Genomic DNA, 14,372 nt, shown 5'->3' on the forward strand with positions numbered 1-14,372 from the left:
TTCTGGGTATATACCCAAAAGAATTGAAAGCAGAATCTTGAAGTGATATTTGGACACTTCATAGCAGCATTAATCATAATAGCCAAAAGGTGGAAGCAACCCAAACATCCATGGATAGAAGAATATATAAACAAAATGTGGTATAGCCATACAATATTACTTGGCCTTTGAAAGGAAAGACATTTCTAACACATGCTACAACACGGATGCACCTTGAAGACATTCCACTAAATGAAATAAACCAGTCACAAAAAGACAAATACTATATCATCCTACTTATATGAGATACCTAGCGTGGTGAAAATCATAGAGACAGAAAGTAGCATGGTGGTGGCCGAGGACTGGGAGGAAGGGGGAATGGAGTACAGAATTTCAGCTTTGCAAGATGGATAGAGTTCTGGAGATGGATGGCAGTGATGGTTGTGCAACAATGTGAGTGTCCTTGACACTACTGAACTGCACGCTTAAAAATGGTTAAGACAGTGAATTATATGTTACGTGTATTTTACAACACCTAAAAAAATTTTTTAAACCTATAAAATATATTTTAGCATAAATAATGTATTTCCTGGGAGGGGAAGAGCATCCCTAGAAGGCCCAGGGGTGGGGAAGGCCTGGCGGAACATGGTGTGGGAGGGGCAGCGGCCGGCTGGGAGGCTGGACATTTGGGAGTTGATCTGAAGGGCGGAGGGAAGCCATTATACCGGGTTCAGGCCGTGGAGGGAGGAGATTTTGCTTTAGAAAGATCACGTGGAAAAGATTGGAGGGAGGGACGGAAGAGGCAGGGAGCTGGCTGGGGACTCCAGGAGAAAGATGATGGCAGTTAATGCTGAGGAGGAGGCGTGGAAAGGGAGAGACGTGCGTGGCCTTGAGACATATTCATAAAACAGAACAGCAACGTGACTTGGAAATGGTCCCGAAGGAGAGGAGGATCCAGGGCAGCTCGGATGGCTCAGGCACCTGGCTGCATGTGGGTACCATACATCAAGATGGGGACCTCCAGAGAGGAACGGGTCTGAGACAAAGAATTCCATTCTGATCATGTTAGGTTTGAAGTACCCATGAAATGTCCAATCAGAGAAGTCTGCCTAGTGCTTGGGTATTTTGGGTTGGAGCCAGGCTGAGGGAATAAATGATATTTTAAATAAATGCTATTTAAATCTGTGGGAGGGGATCACCCAGGGAGAAAGGGGAGGGGGAGAGGAGAAGTAGGGGCTGGCTGAACCCTGAGGGACTCCAGAAGACTGCAAGAGGAGCCCCAACGGGGCAGGAGGGGAGGATGGAGTGTCAGGGAGCAGGGAGGGGTCGGCTGTGTTGATTTAACAACATGGAGGTTAGAGCAGTTTTGGTGGAGCTGGGGAGGCGGAAACCAGACTGCAGTGGGTGAAGATGTGGTTTGGCCGCAGAGGGATGGGGTGGGGGATGGTAGCTGAACGAGGGCTCCAGGGCCAGTGGGAGGGGGTGTTTATAGTAGATTTGATCATTTTTGTTAACTGTTTTAAATTCTCCCCTTCTGTTTTATCTGGAAAAGGAATGCCTGCTCATGGAAAGAAGAATTCAAACTGTGAGGTGGTGGGAACCCCTAGGATCTTTCATAACAAAGGGACTCAACGGTTCAGAAGGCTGGCGCTCGATGGTGACCCCCTTCCAGAGTCTCCTGCCTTGAAGGACAGTTCTGCCTCTGGGGCTGGTTGGTTGGTTTGTCACATGGGAGATAAGAGAGTGCGCCTGCGCATGGAAGGGATGGACCAGAGGGGAATCCTGGGCCCATGCCTGGGGCTTGGCCTGTACCCTGTGCCGGGAAAGGAGGGTGAGCAGTGGGTGCAGGGGCGGGAGCCTCAGCCACAGCTGCTGCTTTTGCTCTGAGGGCTGAGGTCCTCAGCTGGGAGTGAAAGGGGGAGGGATGGGGGATGGGGAGGAAAGAGGAGAAAGTCCAACTTGGCTCTCAGGGTCACTGCGCTGGTCTCTGGCTCTCGGTCCCACAGCCTGTTCTCAGCAGAGCAGCCTGACGTAGCCTCTAAGATGTTCAGCGAGATGACATCACTCCTCCATTTCAAGCCCTGCAGTGACTGCTCCCATCATCATCACTCGCCTCCCCGCCCTGCATCAGCTGGCCCTTCCCCCTCCGACCTTGGCTCCTGTCTCCTCCCTCCAGCTACACAAGTTCCCAGAGTTCCATGAGCACCAGGCATGCTTCTGCCACAGGTCCTTTGCACCAGCTGTTCCTACTACTGGACCAGCTTCTTGGCCTTGGCACTATTCACTCTTTGTCTGGCTAAGTTTTTGTCATGGGAGCTGTCCTGTGCATTGTACGATGTTTACAGCTTCTCCCTTCTAGATGCCAGTAGCACCTCCACATACACACAGTGGTGACGACAAAAATGTCTCCACATGTTGGCAAAGTCCCCTGGGTAAGAGGGAGGAAACATCACTGGCCTGAGAACCACTGGCCTAGAAGAGGTTTCCCTAGATACCCACTAGATCTCCTCCCTCCCCTTTTCATGTCTTTGCTCAAGTCTCTTCTGCTCAATGAGGCCCACCCTGACCACCTCATTTAATCCTGCATCTGGCCCAGGTCCCAAATTCCTGGTCCCTCATCTTGCCCTTTTCTTTTCTTTTTTTTTTTTTTTTGCGGTACGCTGGCCTCTCACTGTTGTGGCCTCTCCCGTTGCGGAGCACAGGCTCCGGACGCACAGGCTCAGCAGCCATGGCTCACGGCCCCCAGACGCTCCGCAGCATGTGGGATCCTCCCGGACCGGGGCACGAACCCGCATCCCCTGCATCGGCAGGCGGACTCTCAACCACTACACCACCAGGGAAGCCCGCCCTTTTCCTTTTTGCCATAGCAATGGTTACTTTCTCACTTCCTACTTGATTTACTTATTTCTTACATTTATTATGTGTTTTCTCCCATTGCAATGCAAGCTCCCCAAGGGCAGGGGGCCTCAACAGTTTTAATTACTCATGTGCCCCAAGTGTTTAGAACTGTGCCTGGCATATAGCAAACATAAAATAAATATTTTTGAATGGCTTAATAAACTCGAGGACCTTAGATTGCTGTGGAGGGCCTCGCTGAGGTCGATGCGTGTAAATTCACCGTGATTCTCCTTTTCTGAGGTCACATACTGCCTTGTATTGTAAGGTGACTTTTCCACATGTGGGTAGCAAGCCCCTTACTTACCAGAGGACCAGAACCATCTAGGCTCTGTCTTTGTGTCCCCGTCACCCGGTGCAGTGATGGGCACGTAGAAAAAAAAATGGTTTGTAGGATAAACTGTGATGACTAAGTTTGGGGCTGGGTTGAAGGAAGGGGAGGATCCATGATGATCAGAGATGGAAAGGGACAATGAACAAAGGTAAGAGTCACCCAGGAGGAAGTGTCCTGGGAAGCACCCCCAGGCTGGGTAGTGAGATACAGAGGGGGCTTCCAGTTATGCAGAGGGAAGGAGGGCCTGGTCAGGAACCCGGCACGTGGTCAGAAGGCCTCAGGCGGTGGAATCTGAGCTTCCTCTTTGGGCGTTGTTCTCCCAGATGGGAGGTAAGCTTTGTAAGGGAATGAGCCAGGGCCGGCACCTCTCCACCACTTGAATATCCTCATTATTCATCCCCTTTCTCATTCCAAGAGAGAATTTAAGATATTTAAAAGACTACATGAAAAACAATAAGAGACTACACTAAAAGCAGGAAAGGACAGTTTCAGGGTGAGGAGTTGACAGAAAAGGAATACAAGGGGACTTCCTGGGTGATAGAAATGCTCTTTCTCTTGCTTTGGGTGTTGGTACATGGGTGTCAACATTTGAGTTGTCAAAACTCATCCAGTTGTCTGCATAAGATGTGTGCATTTCACTGGATGTAATTTTACCTCAGTGAAGCAAAGAAGGCGAAAGAGGAACAAAGAAGCAAGGTGGGGCCATCACATGCCAGGAGCAAGTATAAAATGGGTACCACAATGCCCCAATTGCTTCGTGTTGGGGGAGGGGACCACAAATCTACTTTAAATATCCCAGCAGCTGATGTAGGAAGGGTGACTCAGTCAATCACATGATTCTAGGAGCCTCTGAGATTAACAACCAACCAGTTGCTCGGGAAAACTCCTCCTGCTCTTGGTATTAATATCAGTCCTGGGGCTTCTCTGGTGGCACAGTGGTTGAGAGTCCGCCTGCCGATGCAGGGGACGCGGGTTCATGCCCCGGTCCGGGAAGATCCCACGTGCCGCAGAGCAGCTGGGCCCGTGAGCCATGGCCGCTGAGCCTGCGCCTCCGGAGCCTGTGCTCTGCAACGGGAGAGGCCACAACAGTGAGAGGCCCGCGTACCGAAAAAAAAAAAAAAGGCCTATCTAATTGGGTACAGAGAGTGGGGAGATGGTCAGGGAAAGCACCACAGAGGAAGGTAAGTGTGATTTGACATGTTAAGAATGAGTGAGAATTAGTAAGGTGTAAAACCTTACATTTATGGCCAACCAATTTTTAATAAGGGTGCCAAGTCAATTAAATTTGTTTTCAATAAACGGTGCTAAGACAACTGAAGTGCCACATGTAACAAAAGTTAGCCCCCAATAGGCAGGGGACGCTGTTTCGAGCCCTGGTCCGGGAAGATCCCACGTGCCACAGAGCAACTAAGCCCGTGCTCCACAACTACTGCGCCTGCGCTCTAGAGCCCGCCAGCCACAACCACTGAAGCCCGCGTGCCACAACTACTGAAGACCGTGCACCTAGAGTCCGTGCTCCGCAAAGAGAGAAGCCAACGCAATGAGAAGCCCGTGCACCGCAACTAAGTAGCCCCCGCTCGCCGCAACTAGAAAAAGCCCGTGCACAGCAACGAAGACCGAATGCAGCCAAAAAAACTTAACAATAAAAAATAAATAAATAGGGCTTCCCTGGTGGCACAGTGGTTGAGAGTCCGCCTGCCGATGCAGGGGACACGGGTTCGTGCCCTGGTCCGGGAAGATCCCACATGCCGCGGAGCGGCTGGGCCCGTGAGCCATGGCTGCTGAGCCTGCGCGTCCGGAGCCTGTGCTCCGCAACGGGAGAGGAGAGGCCACAGCAGTGAGAGGCCCGCGTACCGCAAAAAATAAAGAAAGAAAAAAGAAAACATAGGCCTACATCTTTGTGACCTTGGATTAGGCAATGATTTCTGAGATATCACACCAAAAGTACAAAAGTCAAAGAAAAACTAGATACATTGGACTTCATCAAAATTAAACACTTTTTTGCTTCAAAGGATACTACCAAGAAAGTGAAAAGACAACCCATGATTTGCAAATCATGTATCTGATGAGACTGTGTCCAGAATATATAAAGAATTCTTACAACCCAGCCATAAAAAGACAACCCAGTTTAAAAATGGGCAAAGGATTTGAATAGACATTTCTCTAAAGAAGATATACAAATGACCAGTAAGCATAGTTCCTCAAAACGTTAAAGACAGAATCCCACGTGACCCCACAATTCCACTCCCAGGTATATATCCCAGAAAATCAAAAACATGTTCATACAAAAATCTGTACACAAAAATCTGGCATTATTCATAATAGCCCCAAAGTGAAAGCAACTAAAATGTACATTGACTGATGAACTGATACATAAAATGTGGTATAGCCATACAACGGAGTATTATTCTACCATAAAAAGGAATGAAATACTAATATGTGTTACAATATGGATGAAACTTGAAAACGTTATGCTACAGAGAAGAAGCCAATCACCACATATTTTATGATTCAATTTATGTGAAATACCAAGAATAGGCAAATCTATAGAGACAGAAAGTAGTGGTTGTCTAGGGGTGGGCAGAGGAAGGAATGGGGAGAAATTGCTAACGGGGTTTCTTTTTGGAGTGATGAAAATATTCTGAAATTAGTGGTGAGCATTGCACAACTTTGTGAATATCCTATAAACCACTGAATTTTACAATCTAAAAGAGTGAATTTTGTGGTATACTAATTATATCTCAGTAAAGCTGTTATTTAAAAAGAGAGAGAGAGAGACACTTCCAGTTTCCTGTCTGGCAGGTAAGGAGCTTGGAAGTTGTCACTCCATCCTAAGGAGTAGAAAGCTGAACAAACTGAATCAACACCTTTTCTTAGATCCATTAGAGAACTGGGGTCACAGCGTAAACCGCTGCTTCCCCCCTCCCCTCAAAATTGGAGAGACAGGCAGGCACATACAAAGAATTACAACTTACTAGAGCAGAAACACATGAACAGAATCCTGCACTAGAACCCTCTCAGGGTAGGAAAATCAAAAGAGCATTTGAAATGCTGGAGGCTCAGGGTGGACAAACCTGAGAGTTAAAAACTCCAGGGGGCTCAGTCTTAGGGGGAGTAGTCTGTTCTTTGTGAGTTTTACCTCCAGGAGTTCCACCAGGTTCTTACAGTGAAGGTCAGAGAAAAATCTTCTTCTGCTTCTGGTAGGAGGAGGGGAAAAGTAGCCATTTTGAAATTCACCCAGAGCATTCTGTTCCTCTTAACAAGGTCTGCTCTCAAGAGAAACTAGTTTACCACAGCCTAACCCACCTGGGAGGAGGGAGATACCCAACCCCAGCCTCCTCTAACAGTCTCCTCCCACTTCAAGGGAAGAAAAAGCTAAGAAACACCTGTGAAGCTTAACAGCCCAGGGGCACAGGCTTGCTAAAATATTGGGACCTTCTCATAGGGCAAACCTCAAGGCCACATCACTGAAGGCCTACTTATAACAGTTCCTTTTACCCAGTGCATCTTCTCTGGCTTTCGACAACAATTTACAAGGCATACTAAAAGTCAAAACAGTTTGAAGAGACAGAGCAGGCATCGAAACCAAACTCAGATATGGCAGAGATGAAAATTTAAAACTGTAGCTGGCACTTGGAACCCTGAAAGACTCTCTTTTTCTGCTTCCAACTAGGATTCCTGGATGGTGTTGCAATTTTGGAAATTTTGAGACAAAATAAACAAAATTAAATTTTTGGTGGCTTCACAGCATGTTCTCGAATGTAATTGTAAAAATAGGAAATGTAGGGCATTTCACTGGGTTTATGATTATCCTGTGTGGTAACAGAGCCTGGTCAGTCTATGATAGTAATTCAGAATTGACAAACCTTGGAGGGTCCGTGAGTGATGTGCAAATTGTCAGTGCGAGGTGGCAGGTGTGGCAACCTGTCAGGGGCCATGCTGGCAGGGGCGTGGCTTTCCCATTAGTCATCCCTCTGCTTCTCAAGTTCCAATGGTGTTTCATGTGGTTCACCAATTAAACATTTTTTTAATTTTTTATTTTTTTTTTGCTGTACGCGGGCCTCTCACTGTTGTGGACTCTCCCGTTGCGGAGCAACAGGCTCCGGACACGCAGGCTCAGCGGCCATGGCTCACGGGCCCAGCCGCTCCGCGGCATGTGGGATCTTCCTGGACCGGGGCACGAACCCGCGTCCCCTGAATTGGCAGGCGGACTCTCAACCACTGCGCCACCAGGGGAGCCCTGGCCCCTCGCTTTTTAATGTTGATTTAATCACATATAAGTGTAGTGCTAAAATATTGCTTAATTTTAGTTAAATTTTAACATTAGAAAAATGATATTGGGAGCTTCTCTGGTGGCGTTGCTTGCTGCAACTAGAGAAAGCCCGCGCGCAGCAACGAAGACCCAACGCAGCCAAAAATAAATTTTTTAAAAAAGCCAATAAAAAAAATCATGTAACCTTTTGAGATTACATTCTTCATTTAACATTAGATTGCTAAGATTCATCTATGATGTCAGCGTTCCAACTACTTCTCTTTTGTGAATGTCACAATTGATATATTCATTCTCCTGCCTCTAGACATTTGAGTTGTTTCCATGTTTTTGCTATTAGAAACACTGCTTCTATGAACATGATTCTACGTGCCTCCTGGGGCCTGAGGGAAAGTTTCTCTGAGCACAGAGCTAGGATTGGAATGCAGGTCCTGGGGAACGTCATGTCCAACTTTGCAAAAGAACAGCGAACTGTTTTCCAAACAATTTGCACAAATGTATGATCCCTCCCTTGAGCAATGTGGATACTATTGATCCATATCCTCTCAACACTGCCCGTCAGTCAATTGCGTGTAAAGTAGTAGTTAACTATCATTTTGATTTGAATTTCCCTAGTTACAAAGAAAGCTGAACATCTCTTCATTGTTTGTTGTTTGACTCCCAAATCCCTGTTCGTGTATTTTGCCCATTTTTCTATTGGTGGTTTATTCTTTCCTTATTCATTTTTAGAAGATTTTTTTTTAATATATTCTCTGTCAGTCGTATGTGTTACAAACCTCTTTTGCCAGTTTTGCAACTTACTTCTTTTTACTTTATTCATGACGTGTCTTTTTTTGGTCCAGTTTTATTGAGATATAATTGACATCCAGCACTGTGTAAGTTTAAGGCGTACAACAAAATGATTTGACTTACATGCATCATGAAGTGATTATCCAAAAGAGTCTGGTGAACATTCATCATCTCATATAGATACAAAATTAAAGAAACAGAAAAAAACTTATTTGTCCTCGTGGTGAGAACTCAGACACTTGAGTTGTTTCCACGTTTTTGCTATTATAAGCACTGCTTCTATGAACATGTTTTGTTTGTTTGTGTGTTTTTTGCCTCACCGTGAGGCTTTCAGGATGCTAGTTCCCCGAGGGATGGAACCTGGGCCACGGAAGTGAAAGCCCTGAGTCCCCAACCACTGGACAGACAGGGAATTCCCCTTGTTTATCTTATAACTGGAAGTTTGTACCTTTTGACTGCCTTCATCCAATTCATGATGTCTTTTGATGAATAGCTGTTTATAATTTTAATTTTTTCAAATGTGTCAATTTTTTTTTAGCATTAGTACTTTTTTTGGGGGGGTTCTTATTTAACAAAAATTTTGTTAGTCCAACCTCAGAAAAAATGTTAACCTATTTTTACTATCTGTTTAAATTTTTTCTTTCAACATTTAATTCATCAGGGATTGGTTTCTGAGAATGAGATAGGAATCCACTTTTATCTTTTTTGCACATTTGGTCAGTCTTTTTTTCCCTCATTAATTGAATAGTTCCTCCTCTCCCCACGGATCTGCCATTCCACTGCTGGAACACATCATAATTCCACATATGCATGGGTCAGTATCTGGGCTCTCTATTCTATTCCACCATCAGGTGATGATGCCTATTGCAGCTGCTGGACCAGATGTAATTTCATTGCTTAAGTAAATGAACACATCCACTGGTACCTGGTATGAAGCTATTGACCTAGCAAAAGCCTTTCTGTCGATCTCTGTCCATAAGACTCACCAGAGTCAGTTTGCTTTCAGCTCAGCAACACACCTTCACTATCCTACCTCCGGGATGTATCAACTCTCCAGCCCAATGTCATAATTTAGTTTGCAGGAATCTTGATCACCTCTCCCTTCCACAAGCTATCACCCTGGTCTATACCAGTGATGACATTATGACCTAGTGACATTATGGACCTAGTGAGTGAGAAGTAGCAGCTCCTCTAGACTTATTGGTAAGACATTTGTGTGTTGTAGGGTGGGGAATAAATCCAACTAAAATTCAGGGGCCTTCTAGGGGTCCAGGGGGTGTGGAGTATGTTGAGATATCCCTTCTAAGGTGAAGGATAAGTCATTGTATCTGCTCCCTCCCACATCCAAAGAAAGAGGCACAATGCCTAGAGGGCTTCTTTGGCTTCTAGAGGCAATACAGTCCTCATTTGGGTCACTGAGTGACCCAAAAAGCAGTTTTCAGTGGGGTCCGGAACAAGAGAAGGCTGTGTGATAGGTCCAGGCTGCTGTGCAGGCTGCTCTGCCCTTCGGGTCACAGGATCCAGCAGATCCAATAGTGCCTGAAGTGTCTGTGACAGAGAGATGCTGTCAGGTTGATGACACTGGATGGCTTCCACCATGGGCGGGGCAGTGTTTCATTCTTACTGGAATAGACCCTCTGGATACGTTTGGCAAAATGCAATGCTGCATGCAATGACTCTGCCAAAACTACCATCCCTGGACTTATCCACATGTCACGGTAGTCCATACCACATTGCTTCTGATCAAAGAACTCACCTCACAGCAAAAGAAGTGTGGCTACAGGACCATGCTCATGGAATTCACTGGTCTCTCCACATTCCACACCACCCTGAAGCAACTGGCTTGAAAGAACTATGTAATGGCCTTCTGAAGACTCAGTTACAGTGCCTAGCTAGGTGGCAATACCTTGCAGGGCTGGGGCAAGGTTCTTTGGGAGGCTGTCTGTGCTCTGAATCAGCGTTTGATATATGGTGCTGATTCTCTGATAGCCAGGATTCATGGGTCCAGGAATCAAGGGAGTGGCACCACTCACTATTACCCCTAATGACTCACCAGCAACATTTTTGCTTCCTGTTCCTATGACTTTATGCTCTGCTGACCTAGAGGTCTTAGATCCAGAGGGAAGGATGCTTCCACCAGGAGACTCAACAATGATTTCATTGAACTGGAAGTTAAGACTGCCACCCAGCCACTTTGGGCATCTCATGCCTCTCACTCAACAGGCAAAGAAGGGAGTTATGGTGTTGGCTAGCTGGGGCGGTTGATCCCGACTGCCAAGGAGAAATTGGACTACTATCCACAATGGAGGTAAGGAAGAATATGTGTGGGCATCTCTTAGCATTACCATGTCCTGTAATTAAAGTCAATGGAAAATGACAGCAATCCAATTGAGGAAGAATTAGTAATGGTCTAGCCCCTTCAAGAATGAAGGTTTGGGTCACCCCACCAAGTGAAGAACCATGACCAGCTGAGGTGCTTGCTGAAGGCAAAGGGAATACAGAATGGGTAGTAGAAGAAGGTAGTTATAAATACCAGCTATGACCACATGGCTAGTTACAGAAATTAGGACTATAACTGTTATGAATATTTATTTCCTCAATGCTTTACGAATATGTTTGTGTATGTGTATCTCTCTTTGTTTTCTTTCCTCTCTTATTCCCTTATCATGTAACATAAGATGTATTGACTTTATATCATAGTATTTAAGTATTGTTAATTTTACGTCATAGTATTTAAGTTATGGCATATCAAGAAGACTAAACACTACTCAAGGACTTCACCTCTTCTTCTGGGGAAGGGGTTAGTGTATTTTCAGTTGTACACATGACAGTTGCATCATGGAATTATGATCTTGTTATTGTCTTTATTTGGAGATTAAGTATGGTTTAAAGAGGTGCATCTGGGTACAAATTGAAAAGGGGTGGACTGGTCATGGTTAAATTTATGTGTCAACTTGACAGGTCACAGGGTGCCCAGATTAAATATTATTTCTGAGTGTGTCTGTAAAGGTGTCCTTGATGAGATTAGCATTTGAATTGGTAGACTCAGTAAAGCAGATGGCATCATCCAATCCATCAAAGGTCTGAATAGAACAAAACATGGAGGAAGGAGAAATTCACCCCTTTTCTTTCCAGTCTCACTTGGTTGAGCTGTGACATCTCATCTAATTTTTTCAGGCCTTCAGACTTGGGCTGAATTACACCACTGGTTTTCTTGGGTCTCCAGCTTGTAGATGGCAGATCATGGGAATTCTCAGCTTCCATAATCCTTGAGCCTTGAGTCAATTCCTCATAGTATATGTATATATGAATTTACCTGTTTATGAATTTATATATATATACATTTATTTATATATATTTATTCATTCTACTGGTTCTGTTTCTCTGGAGAACCTAACCAATACAAAAATCAAGCAATGTCCACAAAATTGTGAGGGAAAGAAATATCCAGCCAAGATGTGCTTCAATTTTGAAGGCTACAGGAAGATAGTCTCAAAATAAAAGATTAAGGGACTATAACGAGGCAATTATGAGCCTTTTCTGAAAAACATTCCAGACAGATGAATAAAAAAGATGACAGCAGAGAAGCAGTGGTAAGAAGACTACAGATGAGCCATTTAAATACATTGATAAGAGTACATAACTGGGGACTTCCCTGGTGGCGCAGTGGTTAAGAATCCACCTGCCAATTCAGGGGACACGGGTTCGAGCCCTGGTCAAGGAAGATCCCGCATGCCGCGGAGCAACGAAGTCCGTGCGCCACAACTACTGAGCCTGCGCTCTAGAGCCTGCGTGCTGCAACTACTGAAGCCCGTGTGCCTAGAGCCTGTGCTCTGCAACAAGTGAAGCCACCACGATGAGAAGCCTGCGCACTGAGACAAAGAGTAGCCCCTGCTCGCCGCAACTAGAGAAAGCCCGCACACAGCAACAAAGGCCCAACGCAGCCAAATTAATTAATTTTAAAGAAATGCAAAGGGTTCCCAGGTTGCTAGTGCAGCCGCACGCCAGGAGAAAGCAAATACACGTTCTCTCTATGGGTATGCCACTTCGATCAAGGACTCAAAGTTCTCCCACAGATAGACTTCCAAGGAAAAAGAGCACCTCACAATCTACAGCTGTAGAACACACAAGCAAACAAGGCCTTGTGAGTCCTCGAAAGAGATGTGAGACCACAGAACTACACCTGCAAAGACCAGGGCCATGCCAAGTCACATCGGGGCCAGAGGCAAACGGGGGAAAATCATTCATCTGGATCCTTTTTAAATTTAAACTGTTACTATTTCATTCATCATGGACTTTTACATTAATTTTGAGTTTTTAAATATTGCATTAAAATATTATTTATCTTGATTATGTGTTTTTTTGTTGCCCTTTAAATTTTGCGCTTGCAGAGAGCACTGTGCTTGCCTCACCCTGGCAGATTTCACTTCCTTAATTGCCATTTGTGACAAGATGGATGGACCTTGAGGGCATTATGCTAAATGAAATAAGTCAAACAGAGAAAAAAGAAACATTATACAGGGACTTCCCTGGGGGTCCAATTGTTGGGACTCCAGCTTCCACTGTGGGGGGCTCAGGTTCAACCCCCTGGTCAGGGAACTAGGATCCCTCATGCTGCATGGTGCAGATAAAAAATAATAATACTACTATATAATGTCATATGTGGAATCTAAAACAAATAGAACACAAACTAAACTCATACAAAAGGAAATCAGATTTGTGGTTATGGGGGTGGGGCATGGGGTAGAGGAATTAGATGAAGGTGGTCAAAAGGTACAAACTTTCATTTGTTAGATAAATATAAGTACTGGGGATGTCATGTACAACATGACGACTATAGTTAACACTGCTGTACAGTATATTGGGAAGTTGTTGAAAGAGTTAATCCTGGGACTCCCCTGATGGCGCAGTGGTTAAGGCTCAGCACTCCCTATGCAGGGGGCCCCGAGTTCGATCCCTGGTCGGGGAACTAGATCCCTCATGCGTGCCACAACTAAGAGTTCACATACCACAACTAAGGAGCCCGCCTGCCACAACTAAGACCCAATGCAACCGAATAAATACTAAAAAAAAAAAAAAAAAACTTAAAAAAAGTAAATCCTGAGTTCTCATCACAAGGAAAAAAGCCATTTCTTTCTATCTATCCTTCTATCATTCTATACGGTGAAAGAGCTGTCTGGAATTATGTTCACCAATTGCCAACAGTAATTCAGGGGATTGGGAAGATGTTATACTTTTTTCTACCGTGCTTGGATCTTTTCTAACACCCTTTTATAAAAACAAGTCATCTCTTTCAAAACAATTTAAGATCTGGATTAAATACTGCAAAATGGTATCTACCACTTATAATCTTAGTGATAAATTAATAGATCTTGGACATGTTTCTTCTTTTTTTTCATATTTATTTTTATTTCTTTTGGCCGTGCTGGGTCTTAGTTGCAGCACGTGGCATGTGGGATCTTTTAGTTGCAGCATGCGGACTTCTTAGTTGTGGCATGCAGGCTTCTTAGTTGCAGCATGCGAACTCTTAGTTGCACAGCATGCTTGTAGGATCTAGTTCCCTGACCAGGGATTGAACCTGGGCCCGCTGCATTGGGAGCACAGAGTCTTACCCACTGGATGACCAGGGAAGTCCCCATGTTACTTTCTAAACTATCCTTTGAAATATTTCAGGGAATTCCCTGGTGGCCTAGTGGTTAGGATTCTGGGCTTTCACTGCCATGGGCCTGGGTTCAATCCTTGGTCAGGGAACCGAGATCCTGCAAGCCACGTGGCCAAAATTTAAAAAAAAAAGGAACTAATGGAACAAAATATGAAATGGCCAACTGAAAATAGCAAATTATCACCAAGTTCTTTAACTTCAGCTTTAAAACATATCCTAGTAACCATAATCTTCTCATTGTTGGTTTGAGGCCAAAACAAAGACTGATTAGAAGTGACCTGAGAAACAGGTAGGAAAAATACCCAAAGAAAACATGCCTCCTGGTGGTGGTGTTAAGGGCAATAATTTTTCTGCTTCTGTACTGTACCTTTCTGTACTTTTCTAAATTACATATTATGATAATCAGTAAAATTGGTTAAAAAAGATGTTATGTCAATATTGCT

At 44.8% G+C, this 14,372-nt stretch overlaps 1 long non-coding RNA gene across 2 annotated transcripts; it reads left to right on the top strand.

Moving 5' to 3' along the window:
- The first annotated feature begins 768 nt into the window (after positions 1 to 768).
- Positions 769 to 3,350, top strand: LOC137211584 (uncharacterized). 2 transcript variants are annotated; one of them, XR_010937145.1, is made up of 3 exons: positions 769 to 970; positions 1,532 to 1,810; positions 1,986 to 3,350. It is a non-coding gene; the product is annotated as an uncharacterized lncRNA (long non-coding RNA). The 2 variants fall into 2 exon arrangements; XR_010937144.1 differs by having other exon boundaries at positions 1,532 to 1,690; positions 1,986 to 3,347.
- Positions 3,351 to 14,372: the final 11,022 nt, after the last annotated feature.

This window comes from Pseudorca crassidens, chromosome 19, assembly GCF_039906515.1.
Source record: "Pseudorca crassidens isolate mPseCra1 chromosome 19, mPseCra1.hap1, whole genome shotgun sequence".
Taxonomy (NCBI): Eukaryota; Metazoa; Chordata; class Mammalia; order Artiodactyla; family Delphinidae; genus Pseudorca; species Pseudorca crassidens.